The sequence below is a fragment of the Pseudophryne corroboree genome, chromosome 5, assembly GCF_028390025.1.
Source record: "Pseudophryne corroboree isolate aPseCor3 chromosome 5, aPseCor3.hap2, whole genome shotgun sequence".
NCBI lineage: Eukaryota > Metazoa > Chordata > Amphibia > Anura > Myobatrachidae > Pseudophryne > Pseudophryne corroboree.
The window spans coordinates 676701440-676723871 of record NC_086448.1 but is presented as its reverse complement, the minus strand read 5'-3'; the positions used below and the strand labels follow the sequence as shown (position 1 = coordinate 676723871).

The 22432-nt window shown below is 45.2% G+C and overlaps 1 long non-coding RNA gene across 1 annotated transcript; it reads left to right on the top strand.

The window, feature by feature from the left end:
* Positions 1-11990: 11990 nt before the first annotated feature.
* On the top strand, positions 11991-17709 carry LOC134928246 (uncharacterized). The gene is made up of 3 exons (XR_010177868.1): positions 11991-12132; positions 14314-14429; positions 17623-17709. It is a non-coding gene; the product is annotated as an uncharacterized LOC134928246 (long non-coding RNA).
* Positions 17710-22432: the final 4723 nt, after the last annotated feature.

Sequence of the window (22432 nt, the reverse complement as noted above, 5' to 3'; positions counted from 1 at the left end):
GTGCACATCTCTAATTACCAGTTATTTATATAGTGCACACATATTCCACAGCGCTTTACAAAGAATATTTGGCCATTCACATCAGTCCCTGCCCCAGTGGAGCTTACAATCTATATTTCCTATCACATGTACACACAGACACATTCACACTAGGGTCAATTTTTGTTGGAAGCCAATTAAACTACCAGTATATTTTTTGGATTGTGGGAGATAACCGGAGTACCCGGAGGAAACACACCAAGTACGGGGTCACTACTCTCTACTAATTCTTCTTGGTCTCTCTGCTGCTTTTGACACTGTGGACCACCCTCTCCTACTGCAAATCCTTCACTCCATTGGTCTGCGTGATACTGCCCTCTCTTGGCTTTCTTCCTACCTCTCTGACCATTCATTCTCTGTCTCCTCTCATGACTCCACCTTCCCCTCACTTCCACTAACTGTAGGTGTACCCCAAGGCTCTGTCCTTGGTCCTCTTCTTTTCTCCTTCTATATATCCTCACTAGGTAAGCTCATTAGCTCTTTTGATTTTCAATATCATCTCTATGCTGATGACACTCAAATCTATCTTTCCTCTCCAGACCTCTCCCCTGCTCTCCTCACTCGAATCTCCAACTGTCTCTCTGCTATCTCTGTTTGGATGTCCCAGCGCTTTCTTAAACTTAACATGTCTAAGATTGAGCTGATCATCTTCCCTCCCTCCCGCATAACCTCACCTCTCACAATCTCATTATCTATTGATGGCACCACTATCTCCTCTAGCCCCCAAGTGCGCTGTCTTGGAGTAATCCTTGACTACTCCCTCTCCTTCAAACCACACATTCAACACCTCTCACAAACCTGCCGTTTTCATCTATAAAATATTTCCAGGATCAAACCCTTTCTGATCCAGGATGCTACTAAGACCCTGATCCACTCACTGGTCATCTCTGGACTACTGTAATCTCCTCCTGACTGGCATTCCTGACAAATACCTCTCTCCGCTCCAATCTATCCTCAATGCTGCTGCCTGGCTCATTTTCCTCACCAAATGCACTACGTCCACCTCTCCTCTCCTACTAGACCTTCACTGGCTTTCCTTCCCTTTCAGAATCCATTTCAAGCTTCTCACTCACGCTTGCAAAGCCCTCACCCACTCCTCTCCCATTTACATCTCTGGCCTTATCTCCCCTTACACTCCCCTTACACTCCCACCCGTCCTCTTCGCTCTGCTAATGCACGCCGACTCTCCTGCCTACTGATCACTTCTTCCCACTGCTACCTCCAAGATTTGTCACGTGCTGCTCAAATTCTAAGGAATTCCCTACCTCTCCCCCTCAGACTCTCCACCTCTCTACAAAACTTCAAACGGGCTCTCAAGACCCACTTCTTCACCAAACCCAACCAAATCTCATCCTAACCCTCTGTTCCACGCTCTCTATGTACCCCGTCTGTGTCACCCCTGTCTGTCTACCCCTCCCCTTTAGAATGTAAGCTCTCACGAGTAGGGCCCTCTTCACTCATGTGCTTATCCTTTCTCTTTAATAATCTTCAACTGCATCAACTCCAGCAATCTTCTGCCACCTGATGCTTATTCCAGTGTCATTTGCTGATGTAGCTATGTTTATTTACCCTGTATTGTGCTATATTGTCTTCAACTGTAAGTTGCTATTTTCCTGTTTTGATTATTTGTTTATGTACTCTGTAATTTGGCGCTGTGGAACCCTTGTGGCGCCATATAAATAAAGGATAATAATAATAATATACAAACTCCACACAGAGCCATGGTGGGAATCAAACCATGACCTCTGTGCTGTCAGGCAGTAATGCTAACAATTACACCATCCATACTGCCCTACAGTCTTACCCTCACATGCTCTATTCATATATTGACTAGAGGTAGATCCTTCTCATTATGGAGCCAGAGCAAAAGTTCTTTCAGTGAAACAGCCCTGCTATGTGGGTAAGAGGCTGAGAAAATACTAGTGCCTACTCATGTTTTATAATAAACTGACTTTTAATTTTTTAAAGTTGTAGATTAACTCACTCTGGACTGTCAGACCGGGCTGCGATTAGCAAAGAGCTGGCTTCCTGTAGAAAGTAATTCCCTGCCTTCCACGCAGCCCAATCCAGGTTCTATGGGCTGCAGTCCCACCGCTGCTCATCACTAAAACTATTGTAGGTAACTAACCATACTCTAGGTTTCTATCACAGCACTGTACTTTACCATCCCTATGGAAACATATCAGAAAAGTTCAATTTGGTTGAGTAGAAGCCAATGGGTATTCAACTTGACAAACAACACTTTCTTTTCCTAAATTGCTGATAGGTAGATCTTTGATGGACAGATTCAATTACGCATGCATTTTGGCCAGTTATAATACCCTGCCTGACTCATCTTACTGCACACAGAATCACGCTTCCAAGACATAACAAGCAAAATTGCTGGAAGACCCTTAATTAAATCTGCCCCTATCAATGTTCTAGTACTTGTTTGCTACAGTCACTGATCAATATGGCTAATCATTAGAAAGGGTGAGAGATGTCAGGTATGCTGTCATACAAAAATGGACAAAAGCAGTACAGAATCAGCAGGTGAAATATAACGGTCAGGGCAGGTAACATGCAATAATGATCAAAAACAAAATGAATGTTAGCAATATTTATTAACAGTTTCTTGTATAGCGCAGCATATTCCGTTGCGCTTTTTTGATTTACCCAGATGGCATCTGGGAAACAAATTATATAATGAGCATTTGAGTGTTCCAGGTCTGGTCTAATATAGGTACTGTCACTTTAAGGCACGCAACCTTAAGAAGTCTGGAATTTGCCTTTTACTCTGCAAAGAAGATTCCAGAGATATAATTAGCTAACAACTGGCTAATTGTGACATTGATGCAGCTTGATCTGTATTAATTCTGTGAGCAGTCTTAATTTTTAATGCATCCAGTGCATCCAGAAAGTATTCAAAGCGCTTCACTTTTTCCACATTTTGTTATGTTACAGCCTTATTCTAAACTGGAATAAATAATTTTTCTCTCTCAAAATTCTACACACAATACCCAATAATGACAACGCGAAAAAGTATTTTTGAGATTTTTGCTAATTTATTAAAAATAAAAAACTAAGAAATCACATGTACATAAGTGTTCACAGACTTTGCCATGAAGCTCAAAATTGAGCTCAGGTGCATCCTGTTTCCACTGATTATCCTTGAGATGTTCCTACAGCTTAATTGGAGTCCACCTGTGGTAAATTCAGTTGATTGGACATGATTTGGAAAGGCACACACCTGTCTACTCTATATAAGGTCCCACACTTGACAGTGCATGTCTGAGCACAAACCAAGCATGAAGTCAAATGAATGGTCTGTAGACCTCCAAGACAGGATTGATTCAAGGCACAAATCTGGGGAATGGTACAGAAAAATATCTGCAGCTTTGAAGGTCCCAATGAGCACAGTGGCCAACATCATCCATAAATGGAAGAAATTCGGTACCACCAGGACTCCTAGAGCTGGCCGGCCGTCTAAACTGAGTGATCGGGGGAGAAGGGCCCTAGTCAGGAAGGTGACCAAGAACCCAATGGTCACTCTGTCAGAGCTACAGCATTCCTCTGTGGAGAGAGGAGAACCTTCCACAAGGACAACCATCTCTGCAGCAATCCACCAATCAGGCCTGTATGGTAGAGTGGCCAGACGGAAGCCACTCCTTAGTAAAAAACACATGGCAGCCCACCTGGAGTTTGCCAAAATGCACCTGAAGGACTCTCAGACCATGATGAGACAAAGATTGAACTCTTTGGTGTTAATGCCAGGCATCATGTTTGGAGGAAACCAGGCACCGCTCATCACCAGGCCAATACCATCTTACAGTGAAGCATTGTGGTGGCAGCATCACGCTGTGTGGATGTTTTTAGCGGCAGGAACTGGGACACTAGTCAGGATAGAGGGAAAGATGAATGCAGCAATGTACAGAGACATCCTGGATGAAAATCTGCTCCGGAGTACTCTTGACCTCAGACTGGGGCGACAGTTCATCTTTCAGCAGGACAACGACCCTAAGCACACAGTCAAGATATCAAAGGAGTGGCTTCAAGACAACTCTGTGAATGTCCTTGAATGGCACAGCCAGAGCCCAGACTTGAATCCAATTGAACATGTCTGGAGAGATCTGAAAATGGCTGTGCACTTACGCTTCCCTTCCAACCTGATGGCGCTTGAGAGGTGCTGCAAAGAGGAATGGGCAAAACTGCCCAAAGATACGTGTGCCAAGCTTGTGGCATCGTATTCAAAAAGATTTGAGGCTGTAATTGCTGCCAAATGTGCATCAACAAAGTATTGAGCAAAGTCTGTGAATACTTATGTACATCTAATTTCTTAGTCTTTTATATTTAATAAATTTGCAAAAATCTCAAAAAAACTTTTTTCACATTGTCATGATGAGGTATTGTGGGTAGGATTTTGAGGAAAAAAATTATTTTTCCATTGTGAAGTAAGGCTGCAACATAACAAAATGTGGAAAAGTGAAGTGCTGTGAATACTTTCCGGATGCACTGTAGTTGATTAACTATTTCAGGATAGGCTGGTTGGTAAAATTTTCTTCATGACGTGGCCAATTTTCAGGTTTCTGACATGTGATACTCTAGTTTGATTTACAATTCCTTTTTTTTTTTTTTTCTTTTTTGACGTTTTTAAAGTTTAACCAGCTGGATTTGATATCATTCTTTCCCTAGCATGTATTATTGAATATGATTTTTAATTTTTTTTATTTTATAACAGAAATAACTAAAAAAAGTTACAAACATTTTTTATTCCACCTATAAAATCACGAAATAGCTAGTGCATCAGTATGGCCCAAAATGAATGTTGTGTATCTTGATTACAGTTAGATGGTCTTTTTATACAGTATGCACACTATTAACAGTGGCTTGTTTTTATTTTCATACACATTAATTTCCTAGAAAAACAGTAAAAAAATAAAAAAATATTGTAAAAGTTAACCATGCACTCTGTGTAATCATTTAGAATATCTGACATTTTGTGTAGTAGGTAATTTTACTACTATTGGTGAAATGTTTTATGAGTGTGAGGATACGGACTCTCTGATCACTCAGGTAAACAGTTTAGTAAAATGGGCGGCAAATGCCCTTTATTGTAAATATACACACACAGTATACAATAACATTAACAATTGCAAGCCAGGATGGTATCTTACTTACTAAGTACCCCATTCACATTGCTATTGCCGGGTCACACCCGGGAATTGGATACGGGTACTTCCCGGGTGTGACCCGGCATTGGACCTGTGCACAGTGTGAACTGGGTGGCTTCCCGACCCGGCAATATTCCAGGTCAGGTTGCCATCTGGGGGTGAGGCCAGAGGCGGTATCAGGGGCCACCTCTCCCTATGCTGTGAATGGGTGCTGGGTTGCATCGACCCGGGTAACCACTTTACACTGCGCCTGACCCAGTAATAACCTGGGAATAACCATTCTTTATTCCCTGATTGAATTTCCGGATCAAGCAACCTGGGAATTTAGCAGTGACCCTTTCGCACTGCACAGCGACCCATGTCGAGCCGGCAAAATACCGGGTTGATACCGGGTTTTTTGTGCAGTGTGAACGGGGTTTATGTCCTCACAGTAGTATAGGATTACAAATGCCTGCCGTCTCCTGATGTTACATGCCGGCAGTAATCCTGTGTCCCCTGGCCTGGGATATCAGCCCACACAGCGCCCTTCACCACTGATTCTCTCCACTGGCGGCACCGCAATGCCTAGCCAGTTCCTGGACTTCAGAAGTACATCCACTCTCTGACCTTCTGTGCAGATCTCACCCCCGCCAGTAGAGCTCACTGCTCTTCTTATACCCTACCCCAGTGGTTCCCAAACCTTTTTGATTCACGACGCCCTAGAGTATCAGAATTTTTTTCACAGCACCCATAGGCCAAAAGTTTATTATTAACAGATTTCGAATAAATATTAAATGAAATAAAGTGTGTTTAAAATAAATGTCATCCTTAGATTCAATTGTGTGGTGTGGGACAGGAATTGCTTATGTTTGTTCACATATTTTATGATTGGCAGCCACCAGCACTGGTTTTGCCTATTACATGTATCATAAATAATTGAAATTGGTCCTGGATCACCAATCCAAGGCACCCCTGCAAGTGCCCTGTGGCACCCCAGGGTGCCTAGGCACACAGTTTGGGAACCACTGCCCTACCCTGTCTATTCATAACACAAGCAGGTCAGTCAGGGTGTCACAGAGTAGTAGAGAGAGGTGTCTGGGCTCCTGTACACAATGGGATCAGATTACCTGCAGCTCCATACATAAACTGTTTACTAGTTACCTACTTCTCCTAATCACATCTGATTGTACAGCTAGGGGATTTAGATTACAATAAATTGTTTTATCTATGTTAAATAACACTCTGGCCTCGACTTATACCTGTTAACAATTACCCACACTGAACACAGTATAACCAAATAAAGTACATATTCCAAATACAGTATAACAGATAAAATATAACTGTACAATATAATAATAACAACAACATAGTATAATACAATATTGCCTATCATATAACAAATAACATATCGGCAATTAGTGGAGTCCATGGGTAGGACCAGGGCTAGGAAAGTATCTGCTTGTCTACTACCACTGTGCGACACGACCTGCAGGCTGTGTCATCACAATCAGAAAAAAACATTTTTTTCGCCATATACTGTAGTATATATTTTAATTATACATTTCAGCAGTGCATTTTCTGTAGGGGAGTAGGCTTTCAGAAATGTTCCTTACAGAGTCTTAAGGCCCATACACACTGGGCGATTTTGAGCTGAAAGCAGATCACTTTTGGTGTGTTGAGTTGCTTTCAGCTCAAAGCCGCCCAGTATGTATGCCCCGGTAATGAGCGATGAGCACTGATGCGCGCTCCCGCTTCATCGCTGGTGGCCGCCGTTCATCTACTGATATTAGCAGAAGATGAAGGGCGGGGTGAATGGCTTTCCATAGTGTCCTGCTATGGAAAGCCGTTCACCCTCGCTGACATCATTGGGCAGGGGGGAAAAGCGCTCAGTGTGTATACACTGAGCACTTTTCAGCCCAGCGATGTCAGCGATCATTGCTGTGCATACACACTGGGCAAAGACGCTCAGTGTATATGCACCTTAAGGATTGCTGTAGCCCTAAGGACGTAGTAACATCATCTTTATGTTAAATTAGTGAATTAATTGAAACTTTTTGTTACTGTAGGAAGCAATGGTAGGTTAAGATTACCATTCTCAAACCTCTAACTAGCTTTATCTCTAGGGAGGGGCCTTAGACTGCACACCTATAGCTGCCAGTAATGTGAGGTGCTACCTACTGAGACTTGTAGTTCTACGGAAAAAAGGGGGTTGTTGTAGGTGCACTGTCTCTAGCATTACTGATATCATACAGTTTAGCATATAATAAAAAGTGGAGTTTAGTTATGTATTGTTCAATGCATGTAGCTGCAGCTCCACGGCAAGGGACTCCACTTTGCTGCAGTACCTAACACTATAGAGGTTCAAACCTAGGGCACGGGACCCCCCAAAAACACCACAGCAAAGCGACCCCAGGGCATCACAGGGAATGATTATGTGTAGTGAGAAGGATTAAGGAATAGGTGAGAAAAAAGGTGTTATGGGGTGAATTAATATAAGTGAAAAAGGTGTGACATGTATAATAAACAAACAGTGAAAGTGCCAAATTAAATGTAATGCTGCGATGCCCTGTTGTCACCCGGCCACGACAGTACAGGAGGCCCTGCACCCCAGGAGCCATCCCTTTGCTGACCTATTGTACAGAATAATTGGACTTACCTAGAATTGTGCCATATTCACAAGTGCAGTCATGCTACAAACCTCCCAACTGTCCCGATTTTCGCGGGACAGTCACGTTTTTTGGGGACTGTCCCGCTGTCCCACCCGCGGGCCGCAGTGTCCCACGGTGGGGGGGGGGCAGTTGGGAGGCTCTGTCTCTCGCTGCCCTGCTTAGCAGAGCAGAGTCTATTCATTGGAGACAGAGGGAGAGGGGGCATGCCAGCAGCTCACAGAGCGCTGGGCATGCCCCTTCAGTGATGAAAACGGGGCGTGGCTCGCGATCGCGGGTCCTCCCACGAAGCCACGCCCCCTTTTCGGGAGCGCGCGCGGCTTCGCGGCGCGTGTGTCCCTCTTTACAGAAGGGAAAAGTTGGGAGGTATGATGCTAGGTACCCTAGTTAAAATAAATGAGGGTCAGGTGTGGGCAGGTGCAAGTCTAAGAATAAAGGTGTCTCACTCCTTCAGGTGTGTCTTTATAAAACACTTTTTACAGGATGCTAAGGACGAAAAACACGGCGGTGATCCTCAAAAGGTGCATGATGGAAGTCATGCCTCTGTGGAGAGCCTCTGTGTTTACTGTTGCTGAGCATGCCAGTGGCTGTTGGGCGGCAGTAAACAGAAGCAGCGCAGAATCAGCCTCTAAGAGACAGCACTGGCATGGCGACTGTGTGGCTATGGCTATGTACTAGGCCACATTACCCCATGGCAATATAACTGCCAGCCAATCCCTTGAGCCGCACCTGCAATATTCTCTTAAATACTAAAAACATTTAAAATATTTAATGGACTAACACCACATTAAAGAGTCTCCTGTTTTAATATATAAAACTACCTTGTGCCTGACAGCTAACTTAGCAATTTATAACCATTCACTATCCTACGTCTAACTAAAACACTTATTAATAATGCCTTAAAATACCAACAAATAGTCAAAAAAAACTAACAGGCGTTATAAAAAACGTTAATATAGATTGAAAGCTTGTGAGCAAAACCTTCCTACCTGTACTGTATGGGTGTCACTCCGACCTGGTCGCATGCTAGGTTTTTTCGCTGCGCAGGGTTCAGGTCAGAACTGCGCATGCGTATGCACCGCAATGTGCAGGCTCATCGTATGGGTCTAAAGCGGATCGGTGCTGGGCGATGGATTTAACAAAGAATCCATTTGTACAGCCGATCGCAAGAAGATTGACAGGAAGAAGGCGTTTGTGGGTGTCAACTGACCATTTTCTGGGAGTGTTTGGAAAAACGCAGGCATGTCGAAGCGTTTGCAGGGCAGGTGTCTGACGTCAATTCCGGGCAAGAACAGCTTGAAGCGATCGCAGCAGCTGAGTAAGTTCTGAGCTACTCAGAAACTGTACAAAACTTTTTTGTACTGCTCGGCTGCACATACGATTGCACACTTGCAAAGCAAACATACACACCCTTATAGGCGGCGACTATCTGTTCGCAGTGCTGCAAAAAATAGCTAGTGAGCGATCAATTCGGAATGACCCCCTATGTCTGTCTGTTATTACCCAGCTTTGTTCTATTACTGTTGTTCCAATTGTAAAGTGCAACGGAATATACTGCGCTATGGCCCTCATTCCGAGTTGTTCGCTCGCTAGCTGCTTTTCGCAGCTTTGCACACGCTAAGCCGCCGCCTACTGGGAGTGAATCTTAGCTTTGCAGAATTGCGAACGAAAGATTCGCATAATTGCGAATAGAAATTTCTTTGCAGTTTCTGAGTAGCTCGGGACTTACTCTGCCACTGCGATCAGTTCAGTCAGTTTCGTTCCTGGTTTGACGTCACAAACACACCCAGCGTTCGCCCAGACACTCCCCCGTTTCTCCAGCCACTCCCACGTTTTTCCCATAAAACGGCCAGTTTCCGGCCAGAAACACCCACTTCCTGTCAATCACACTCCGATCACCAGAACAAAGAAATTTCTTCGTTAAGCCGTGAGTAAAATACCTAACTTTTTGGCAAATTTACTTGGCGCAGACGCACTGCGAACATTGCGCATGCGCAGTTTGCAACAAATCGCTCCGTTGCGAAAACCACTAACGAGCGAACAACTCGGAATGAGGGCCTATGGGGGGGTAATTCCAAGTTGATCGCAGCAGGAAATTTTTTAGCAGTTGGGCAAAACCATGTGCACTGCAGGGGGGGGGGGCAGATATAACATTTGAAGAGAGAGTTAGATTTGGGGGGGTTATTTTGTTTCTGTGCAGGGTAAATACTGGCTGCTTTATTTTTACACTGCAGTTTAGATTGCAGATTGAACTCGCCACACACAAATCTATCTCTCTCTGCACATGTTATATCTGCCTCCCCTGCAGTGCACATGGGCCCTCATTCCGAGTTGATCGGTCGCAAGGCGAATTTAGCAGAGTTACACACGCTAAGCCGCCGCCTACTGGGAGTGAATCTTAGCTTCTTAAAATTGCGACCGATGTATTCGCAATATTGCGATTACTAACTACTTAGCAGTTTCAGAGTAGCTCCAGACTTACTCTGCCTGTGCGATCAGTTCAGTGCTTGTCGTTCCTGGTTGACGTCACAAACACACCCAGCGTTCGCCCAGGCACTCCCACCGTTTCTCCGGCCACTCCTGCGTTTTTTCCGGAAACGGTAGCGTTTTCAGCCACACGCCCCTGAAACGCCGTGTTTCCGCCCAGTAACACCCATTTCCTGTCAATCACATTACGTTCGCCGGAGCGATGAAAAAGCCGTGAGTAAAATTACTTTCTACATAGCAAAGTTACTTGGCGCAGTCGCAGTGCGAACATTGCGCATGCGTACTAAGCGGATTTTCATTGCGATGCGATGAAAAATACCGAGCGAACAACTCGGAATGAGGGCCATGGTTTTGCCCAACTGCTAAAAAATTTCCTGCTGCGAACAACTTGGAATTACCCCCTATATAAGAAACTGTTAATAGATAAATAAATAAGGAGATAATAGGAGCATTTTGTCATACAGTAACATTGATGAATGACAGGAAGGAAAAAAGGCTGATTATAGAACTTTCATTTATTTTCAGGTCCATTTTTACAGTGATCTTGCAAATACTGTATTTAGTAGACCAGGATTATATTAATGCAGCAATAGTAATAGATTTCAATATTCTACATAATCTTGAAGAAGAGTGAAATATGAATCAACTACTTAAAGACTTCCAAATGCAGGATCAGTGTTATTTTTCGATGGGTTGCAGTAAAAATGCCGGCTGTTAGGATCCCGGCGTCGGCATCCCATCCGCCGGTAAATCGAATGTAATCCTTTTCTACCACAATACCTGGGGAAGAGCGGGTGGTGGGTGGGGAGACGGTGTTCATGAATATTTTATGATTTACTATCCATTTAAAATATCCTTATGTGGCTGCTCCAAATACTGGAATCTACTGTATAACACCTGTTTGAGCAGGGTAAAACTTTCCTCTTAATTACCCATTGGAAGAGGAGGTGTTGCGCACAGCAGCAAATCAGATTCTAGCTATCATTTATCTTGTACATTAAAATGATAGCTAGAATTTTATTGATGGTTGCTACGGTATACCTTACAACTCAGTTGATCTTGGAACCAGGACCCTGCGCACCCCTCCACAAAAGGGTGGAGTCTCAAAGGAAAGGGGTGGACCTTCACTGCACCCCCATTAGTTTCAATGTGGGGGTGTGCCAAGCATTCTCTGAGACCAGCAGTGTATGCTCCCCGAACTTCCCCTCCTGCTCCACTGTGGGACACTGCAGACTGTGGATGGGACAGTGGGACAGTCCCATTAAAATGGGACTGTCCCACCTAAAGCGGGGCAATTGGGAGGTATGGATTTGGGCAACACCACCACTTATCCTCTGTAGAAAGCTTGATAAACCTCTCCTTTAGCAGTAGTTGTCCTCGTGAGGGCTGTTTACCTGTAGCAGGTCTCTTACACAGAGGCGTAACTAAGGGGGGTCGAGCAGGGCACGTGCCCTGGGCGCTGTGGCAGGCCCAGCAGAAGGGGGCGCCGCCGGCCAGGGCATTGTACCTGCTCGCCCGCCCCTGCCTCCATTAACGTGCTGCTGCTTCCGCCAGGAGCCTGCTGTGTGAGAAGTGAACGAGGAGCAGCAGCAGCAGCAGCTCAGCAGCAGCAGCAGAGAGTAACATGTGACAGTGGGGTCAGAGGAGCATGTGCTGAGCCCAGATTGGTGGAGCCCAGCACATGCTCATCTGACCCAAGCAGGGGGCGGGGCTACATCGGGATCTTCTGCAGCTCTGCTGCTCTTCTTCTGGGGCCTGGCTGGCAGCGTGGAAGAGCAGGGAGGAGCTGCTGGAGGCTGCAATTCATCAAGGTGAGGGCACCTCAGTATGTGTGTGTGTCCCTGAGTGTCTCCATGCCCCCCTCCCATCAGCAGTGTGTGTGTGTCTCCATGTCCCCCTCCCCACACCAGAGTGTCTCCATGCCCCCCTACCCCCCATCAGCAGTGTGTGTGTCTCCATGCCCCCCTGCTCCCCTACCCCCCATCAGCAGTGTGTGTGCGTCTCCATGCCCCCTACCCCCCATCAGCAGTGTGTATGTGTCTCCATGCCCCCCTACCCCCCATCCGCAGTGTGTATGTGTCTCCATGCCCCCCTACCCCCATCCGCAGTGTGTATGTGTCTCCATGCCCCCCTACCCCCATCCGCAGTGTGTATGTGTCTCCATGCCCCCTACTCCCCATCAGCAGTGTGTGTGTGTCTCCATGCCCCCCTACTCCCCATCAGCAGTGTGTGTGTGTCTCCATGCCCCCCTACCCCCCATCCGCAGTGTGTATGTGTCTCCATGCCCCCCTACCCCCCATCCGCAGTGTGTATGTGTCTCCATGCCCCCCTACCCCCCATCCGCAGTGTGTGTGTGTCTCCATGCCCCCCTACCCCCCATCCGCAGTGTGTATGTGTCTCCATGTCCCCCTACCCCCCATCCGCAGTGTGTATGTGTCTCCATGCCTCCCTACCCCCCATCAGCAGTGTGTGTGTGTCTCCATGCCAGCGGTGCAAGTATGCGGGTATGGGTGGGTACGGCGTACCCTTAAGAATTTCGCTGTGGGTACGCCGTACCCACACCGATGGGCCGCCGCTTTCTACCGCTGATGTGAGGGGAGGAGAGCGCAGCCTGCGCCTCTCCTGCCCCTCAGTGTCTTCGTTCAAATTAGCGCCGCCCGTGAGCCAATCAGAGCTCGCGGAGCTTTGATTGGCTCACGGATCGGCGCTGAATATTGAACTCACCCGCCGGAGACTGAGGGGAAGGAGAGACGCAGGCTGCGCTCTCCTCCCCTCACACAAGTCAGCAGCAGCGGTGAGCAGGGGAAGGGGAGGGGAGGGGGGATTCTGCTGCTGCTTCACGAATACCTGGCACTGTGGGGGGCAATGTATACCTGGCACTGTGGGGGGCAATGTATATCTGGCACTGTGGGGCAATCGTGTATCTGGCACTGTGGGGCATTCGTGTATCTGGCACTGTGGGGCAACGTGTATCTGGCACTGTGGGGCAACGTGTATCTGGCACTGTGGGGGTCATATGTGTATCTGCCCCTCCCCCATATGTGTATCACGCCCACATTTTCATTGGCCACGCCCCATATGGCATTTGGTCACACCCATTTTTTGGCGCGCGTACACAGTACCTGTAAGAAATTTTTTCTACTTGCACCACTGCTCCATGCCCCCCTCCCCATCAGCAGTGTGTGTCTCCATGCCCCCCCATCAGCAGTGTGTGTGTGTGTGTATGTGTCTGTCTCCATGCCCCCCCCCCATCAGCAGTGTGTGTCTGCATGCCCCCCCAACAGCAGTGTGTGTCTCCATGCCACCTCCGCGCCAGCAGTGTGTCTCCATGCCCCCTCCCCGCCAGCAGTGTGAGTAACTCCATTCAACATCACAGGGGGGTTCGTCTACCGCATTGCAATGTTAATCACATATGTTAGCATCGCTGCGGTAGGCGGCGATTGGTGGCAATGTATGTTAATACATCCCGCCCTCTCTGTCAGAATGCAAGCACAGGGCGCTCTGGTGCGGTGCAGTCTCCCTGACATCAGCAGCATGGGCTCCCAGCTCATGGAACACACACAGAGACACAGAGTGCAATAGCGTGTGCTGAAAGACGGCGCAGTGGGAGGTGATGGTGTGCTGAATGACAACGCAGGGGGAGGTGATGGTGTGCTGAATGATGATGCAGGGGGAGGTGATGGTGTGCTGAGTGACGACACAGGGGGAGGTGATGGTGTGCTGAGTGACGACGCAGGGGGAGGTGATGGTGTGCTGAGTGACGACGCAGGGGGAGGTGATTGTGTGCTGAGTAGTGACGCAGGGGGAGGTGATGGTGTGGCTGAAAGATGATGCAGGGGGTGGTGATGGTGTGACTGAGAGATGACACGAGAGGGAGATGATGGTGTGGCTGAGAGACGCAGGGGGCAGGATGTAACACAGGGGACAGTATGTGAGTCTTGTTGAACCACTGTTGCATGATACTGACCTTGTTAATATTCCTACACAAACAGGCATCTTCCGGACGATCGGATCTCCTACATGAATAGTGAATACCGACTGAAGACGCCATCTGCCTCAGAGGATACAGTTCTTCAGACGTTCCATATTGTGAGAAACCATCACACAGGTAAGGTGCATGTTTAATTGAAAATAATGTTCCCAGTGTGACATGAAACAGGTGGCGTATCATGTTTTCACGCCCCATTTTCGGTTGCCACGCCCCTTCTGGTATGTGACCACGCCCATTTTTCCCAGCGCGCGCCTGCGGCGCGCACACACAATTTGTCGATTTTTTTTCTAAGGCTTTTCTTTCCTTCTTTTTTTTTTTTTTTAGGTGGTGGTGAGGGGGGATGGGGGGGAGGGGGGCGCCATTCCTAACCTTGCCCTAGGCTCCGAAAACCCTAGTTACGCCTCTGCTCTTACAGTTCTGTACCAGGTAGCAGTGATATCAGGAACTTGTACAGTAGTTTCAAGTTGCTAAACAGTAATTACAGCAGCCAGACCACCGTGGACATAAGGTTCAGACTCTGGGGAGATTTTCTGATTCCTGAACTGACCAGGGTAACATTCGGGAAAATGGCTGTGGATCACGTCATTGGTAAAGAGAACTTCCGGAATGGCGTTCTGGAGGTTTCCTCTGAAAACACACTTAGACGTGTGTACAAATATCACAGTATTCCACAGCTAGACTGCTTGACTACTAACTACTCCATACAATAAGCTTTCTCATGTATTTCATATTACAGGTTGAGTATCCCATATCCAAATATCAGAAATACGGAATATTCCGAAATACGGACTTTTTTGAGCGAGAGTGAGATAGTGAAACTTTTGTTTTCTGATGGCTCAATGTACACAAACTTTGTTTAATACACACAGTTATTAAAAATATTGTATTAAATGACCTTCAGACTGTGTATATAAGGTGTATATGAAACATAAATTAATTGTGTGAATGTAGACACACTTTGTTTAATGCACAAAGTTAGAAAAAATATTGGCTAAAATTACCTTCAGGCTGTGTGTATAAAGTGCATATAAAACATAAATGCATTATGTGCTTAGATTTAGGTCCCATTGCCATGATATCTCATTATGGTATGCAATTATTCCAAAATACGGAAAAATCCGATATCCAAAATACCTCTGGTCCCAAGCATTTTGGATAAGGGATACTCAACCTGTACATGCATTCAGTTGTGGGCCCTTTTTCTCACGTCTGAAATTAGTGAAAGTGTTTTTAGTGATTTCCACAGCTATTTACTGTCTTTCATAGATACACTGACCTGCTTCATATGTACAGTACCACTGAAATACAGGTTTGCCTTTTATGTAACCCATAATAAGGAAATAGGTAATAAAAAAAGAAGCAATAATAATATGATCTCTGCAAATATAAATTTTCTGGATCTCACCCCATGGGATGGTCTGTAGCTGTAGAGATGGGTTGGGTTTGATATGCCCGCAGTTGGGATGCCGTTGGTCAGAATATCAACCACAGCATCCCGATGGTGAGAATCCCGACAGGGTCAAGGTAAGTATACTTACCTTTCCCCAATGGCCCCTTACCCTAATTCTCCTTTCCCTTAGCCAAAACCTAACCCCCCCACCCCCCCGGCAGCCTAACCCTCCCTGGTGGTGCCTAAACCTATCCACCACCCTTCCTGCAGACTAAACCTAACCCACTACCTACAATCTAACCCTAACCCTCCTCCCACAGCTTAAACCTAACCCTCCTCCCCCCTGCGTCTTTCCTCTCTGGCGGCCTGGCAAACACTTGTTCATGAACCTGGCGCAGTAATTCTGATTAGTGTCGGGATTCCGGGGACAGCATTTCAACTGCCGGGATCTTATCCACTGGGATCATGACCAGATCCTGTAGAAACAAAGGGGTCTATGTCAGTGATGTGCGGTGAGCTGAATGGCTTGAGAGGCACACATGGGGATGGGTCTGAATGCCTGTCTCACCCTCTACTCACTGTAACTCTCCCCTCACTACACTAAGCTACAGTGTCCATTGAGTATTATACCTGCATCCATGTGTCTTCTCTTGCTGCTGCTGCTGCTGACTGAGCTCTGACTACAGTGCACTTCCTGGTCACATGACACATCCAAATGTCCATCAGTGCACAAGACACACCCCAACATTCAGACGCATGCCTCTATGAGCTCCCTTTCTGTGCAGCTTTACTGCCCATGGTGTTGCCCCACCCCAGGCTCTGCAAAGCAGTGTCTGACTGTAGAACCGCGGCAGAGCTGTTGATGCCTCATCTTTCATCTCCCTGCAGCTCCAGGGATCTCCACAGAGCTGCTGAGTGTTAGCTATAAAAAGTATTACAAAAAAGATGTTTATGTTATAAATATATTCTTTGTATTATTCTAATCGTTGTTATATAAAATTTCAGGAGTTTGATAGGGAGTATAACGGTCTACCCTGACTGCATGTCCCTGATCTATGTACTAAGCCTTGGAGAGTGATAAAGTGGAGAGAGATAAAATACCAGCCAATCAGCTTACTGCCATGTTACTGGGGGAAGCAGTTATTTCCCAATGGTCGGGATCACGGTGGTCATAATACCGACGCAGGAATCCCGACATCCAGGGGAATCCCGGTGGTCGAAATCCCGACCAGGGCCCCGATTCCACACTCAGGGTGGTGGTACATGCCACCCCCCGAGGGGGAATAAATTAGTGTGGAGAGCGAAGCTCACCACTGTGCCCAAAGCATGGCGAGTGCAATGAGCTGGCGAGGGGACACGCTGCGCTCACCATCTGGATCCCGCATGTTGGGATTCTGGTGTCGGTATTATGACCGCCGGGATCCCGACCGTCGGATCCTATACTGTTTCCGTTACTGGTTGTGTTTGAAAAATAACAGGTGCTGGTTAGTTGGCACTTGATTTCTCTCCACCATATCTCTCTGCAAGGCTTGGAAAATAGATGCCCAGGTGTAAATACAACTCAAAATCAGGCCAATAGTCATCAGCTCTTTGCCCCTCTATGTGTGTGCACTGTATGTTTTTAATTTCACTTTAATCGTAAAACAGCCACAAGACTAAGTAACTCTGTTGTTCGCTTGGACAGGGTATTTTGAAGAAATCAATAAAAGGAAAAAGCCTCCTGTTCCTGTGTCAAGTCTCTTCTGAAAAATTAAATGAGAGGTCATTTAATTTGTTTCTGGAGGAAATAAGCCAGAGTGTGCTGAACGTTCTCTTTTACTTGCTTATTTATTTTCTTTCATTTTTGCAGACCCTGAGTGATTATTGCAAACAGGCCGTAAGGGGCAGCAATAGAAATAACTGTTCTGTTATTTTTCACAGTTGACTGCTCAGCATCTGTACCAAAGTGAGGCCAGATGCACTGTGTATAGCTGCATGTGTTCCAGCCCAGGCTCAGGGAGCACAGCTGAGAGTAAGCACATTCTATTATTATACTTATCTGGCTTATAGTTCTTATTGCAAAACAATGGATTTAGAGGGTCCATGTGCAGGCTCTGTGTGGGCCTCGACCTCCCTGGCATTGCAGCAGTAGACTGGCTTTGTGCCAGAATCTACTGCACAAGTGCAGGTCTCTAGGAACATGGCCTCTGTGCCACATTAACCTTGACTCCTCAGTTGCGCATGTGCAAATGGAAAATGGCCACTGCGTAATTTCCCTGATGATTTTTGGCTGCTTTGCATCACTGGCTGACTCGAAACTCAGGATATTCTCTATCAATCTATATTAGAGATGTGCGGTGGGCACTTTTCGTGTTTTGGTTCTAATTAGAGATGAGCGGGTTCGGTTCGTCGAGACACGGGTCCAAGGCAGCCTCGGATCTTCCCGCCTTGCTCGGTTAACCCGAACGAGGCCGAACGTCATCATCCCGCTGTCGGATTCTCGTGAGATTCGTATTCCATATAAAGAGCCGCGCGTCGCCGCCATTTTCACTCGTGCATTGGAGATTGAACAGAGAGGACGTGGCTACGTTCTCTGCCTGAAAAGCTCCATATCTGTGCTCAGTGTGCTGCAAATATCTGTGCTCAGTGTGCTGCATTGTGGAGACCACCAGTATTTTATATTAGTACAATACAGTAGGCCATTGCTGTATCTTGCAGCTCCGTTTCAGACTCAGTTCTAGACAGTATCCTGATCAGTGCTCAATATCTGCTGCATTGTTGTGTGACCAGTATATACTATATATATATATATATATATATATAGTAGTACAGTGCAGCATTTTGGTTACCATTAGTATATAGTTGTACAGTACAGTAGGCCATTGCTGTATCTTGCAGCTCCGTGTCACTGCAAGTATCCATATCTGTGCTGCATTGTTGTGAGCAGTATATATAGTAGTACAGTGCAGCATTTTGGTGACCACCAGTATATAGTTGTACAGTACAGTAGGCCATTGCTGTATTTTGCAGCTCTGTGTCACTGCAAGTATCCATATCTGTGCTGCATTGTTGTGAGCAGTATATAGTAGTACAGTGCAGCATTTTGGTGACCATCAGTATATAGTTGTAGAGTACAGTAGGCCATTGCTGTATCTTGCAGCTCCGTGTCACTTCAAGTATCCATATCTGTGCTGCATTGTTGTGAGCAGTATATATATATACAGTATATATAGTAGTACAGTGCAACATTTTGGTGACCAACAGTATATAGTTGTACAGTACAGTAGGCCATTGCTGTATCTTGCAGCTCCGTGGTGTCACTTCAAGTATCCATATCTGTGCTGCATTGTTGTGAGCAGTATACAGTAGTACAGAGCAGCATTTTGGTGACCACCAGTATATAGTTGTACAGTACAGTAGGCCATTGCTGTATCTTGCAGCTCCGTGTCACTTCAAGTATCCATATCTGTGCTGCATTGTTGTGAGCACTATACAGTAGTACAGTGCAGCATTTTGGTGACCACCAGTATATAGTTGTACAGTATAGTACAGTAGGCCACTGCTGTATCTTGCAGCTCCGCGGTGTCATTTCAAGTATCCATATCTGTGCTGCACTGTTGTGAGCAATATATATATATATATATATATATACAGTATATATAGTAGTACAGTGCAGCATTTTGGTGACCAACAGTATATAGTTGTACAGTACAGTAGGCCATTGCTGTATCTTGCAGCTCCGCGGTGTCACTTCAAGTATCCATATCTGTGCTGCATTGTTGTGAGCAGTATATATATATATATATATATATATATATAGTAGTACAGTGCAGCATTTTGGTTACCATTAGTATATAGTTGTACAGTACAGTAGGCCATTGCTGTATCTTGCAGCTCCGTGTCACTGCAAGTATCCATATCTGTGCTGCATTGTTGTGAGCAGTATATATAGTAGTACAGTGCAGCATTTTGGTGACCACCAGTATATTGTTGTACAGTACAGTAGGCCATTGCTGTATTTTGCAGCTCTGTGTCACTGCAAGTATCCATATCTGTGCTGCATTGTTGTGAGCAGTATATAGTAGTACAGTGCAGCATTTTGGTGACCATCAGTATATAGTTGTAGAGTACAGTAGGCCATTGCTGTATCTTGCAGCTCCGTGTCACTTCAAGTATCCATATCTGTGCTGCATTGTTGTGAGCAGTATATATATATACAGTATATATAGTAGTACAGTGCAACATTTTGGTGACCAACAGTATATAGTTGTACAGTACAGTAGGCCATTGCTGTATCTTGCAGCTCCGTGGTGTCACTTCGAGTATCCATATCTGTGCTGCATTGTTGTGAGCAGTATACAGTAGTACAGAGCAGCATTTTGGTGACCACCAGTATATAGTTGTACAGTACAGTAGGCCATTGCTGTATCTTGCAGCTCCGTGTCACTTCAAGTATCCATATCTGTGCTGCATTGTTGTGAGCACTATACAGTAGTACAGTGCAGCATTTTGGTGACCACCAGTATATAGTTGTACAGTATAGTACAGTAGGCCACTGCTGTATCTTGCAGCTCCGCGGTGTCATTTCAAGTATCCATATCTGTTCTGCACTGTTGTGAGCAATATATATATATATATATATATATATATATATATATACAGTATATATAGTAGTACAGTGCAGCATTTTGGTGACCAACAGTATATAGTTGTACAGTACAGTAGGCCATTGCTGTATCTTGCAGCTCCGCGGTGTCACTTCAAGTATCCATATCTGTGCTGCATTGTTGTGAGCAGTATATATATATATATATATACCAAAGTAAGTGAAGTGGCACTCACTATATAACCGATGCCAACTGCTGGGGTGTCACAGTTCCAGGGAGTAGCTTGTATCCACAAGGTCCCATAATACATCCAATTGTAAAGAAGGCACTCACCAGACTGGTATTGAAAATGCAAAAGACGTTTATCAAATTTCACATCAGCGACTTATTCATGGTTGGTCGACGTTTCGGTCCCAAGCCGGACCTTTTTCCAGACCAGTATATACAATCGTCAGAATCACATATCAAATGACCCTCAGTGTGGAACTACAAATACCCAACCAAAGCCCGCCCATCTATTTAATTACCAATCACGGTCATTCAAATTTTAATAAGATAACATCCTCATTAAACACACATGGATCACAACACTGTACATACTTGTACATAACTTACAACAACAATATCGCACATAAGAAGTATAGGTATAAGATGTCTAAGCGCTCACCCTCTCCGCATGTGTCAGTGCCGTAGGTGGAGCGCACGCCGTCAGTGACCCGCATAGAACTTCCGCCTTCTTTAAACCACAAGTTGCTACTTCCGGCCCCGCAGTCTCACACTGAATACTCAGTGGAACGCACATCACAACTGACACGCAAGGCGCTTCCGCCTCCAGACGTGGTGTCATTGTGGGAAGAAAAAACGGATCACAGAGCGCAACATAAATGCGCTAATACATAGAAAAACTGACATCCTTAATTGATATAGGATAAAATCAAGTAACAGGTGTATGATAACATGTGTGTTCATGTAATAATGGCATAAACTCTAGAAATTTAGAGTAAGGCAGCTTAGGTAGGTATTAGAAGCTCCACACCGAACAAGTACCGCATAAAAGAAACCCGATATAAACATATATACATATATAGACAATGCTTATGACATCTTACTATAACTGACATAACAAACAACATAATTAAAAACCTATTGATCGGACTGAAAAGCTGGATAGCCATGATGGACACCCATGAATGTAAACCATGCTGAATAATACCACAACGAAATATACCCACATTTTCTTGTGTTTAAAGAAAAACACTTAAATGATTTTTATGGGACCTTGTGGATACAAGCTACTCCCTGGAACTGTGACACCCCAGCAGTTGGCATCGGTTATATAGTGAGTGCCACTTCACTTACTTTGGAATATTTGATGATATCAATACGGTATACTTCTAAGTGAGCACCCTCCATGATTATTTGGACAACTGTTGTTCATTTTTTCTTTTTTGACGACTCTATAGCAGTTTTTTCTCTAAAAAGAAAAAAATTTTTGTTAGTGATATTACTTTTATTCAATCTGTCAGAGATCTCTATCTATTTGACCACATTTGGTTATTTTAATTGCCCTTATCTATGTGTGGACTGAATCGCTGGATGTAATAGTGTTCATACTCTCACCTGGTTTAGGATGTCTCTGAGTGGAGGCATATTAGATGAGAACTCTTTAAGTGAGGCAGAGAATGCGTTTGTTAGCTACACTGATGATGATATTGAAAAAGTCCTATTTAATCAGACAGACTTTGACCAATTACCAGCTCGAACACCTTTAGATCTTTTCCACAAACTTAATAAACTGAAGAAGAGGGAAATAGATTTAACCCTGCACGGACAGTTTCTGTCCGAATACTATCGGAAGAAGAGAATCCCCAGGGGATTTAGAATTGCCAATACTCCCACCATTGGTAGAAAAAATCCATCTTTTTGTGTAAAGTGGTGTGGAATATTGAACAAATGTTCATCTGATTTACTGGTACTTGTAGTAGAGGAAGTGGGGACAGAACTTAAAAAAGTAAAGAGTGACATCGAAATATTTGAACGGGAACATACCTCCAGTTTGAAGGCTGACAAGTCAGAAAATTGGCTAGATAAGATTAAATTACAAATTGACAAATACCGATCTGACTTGTTAGCATTCAAGAGGA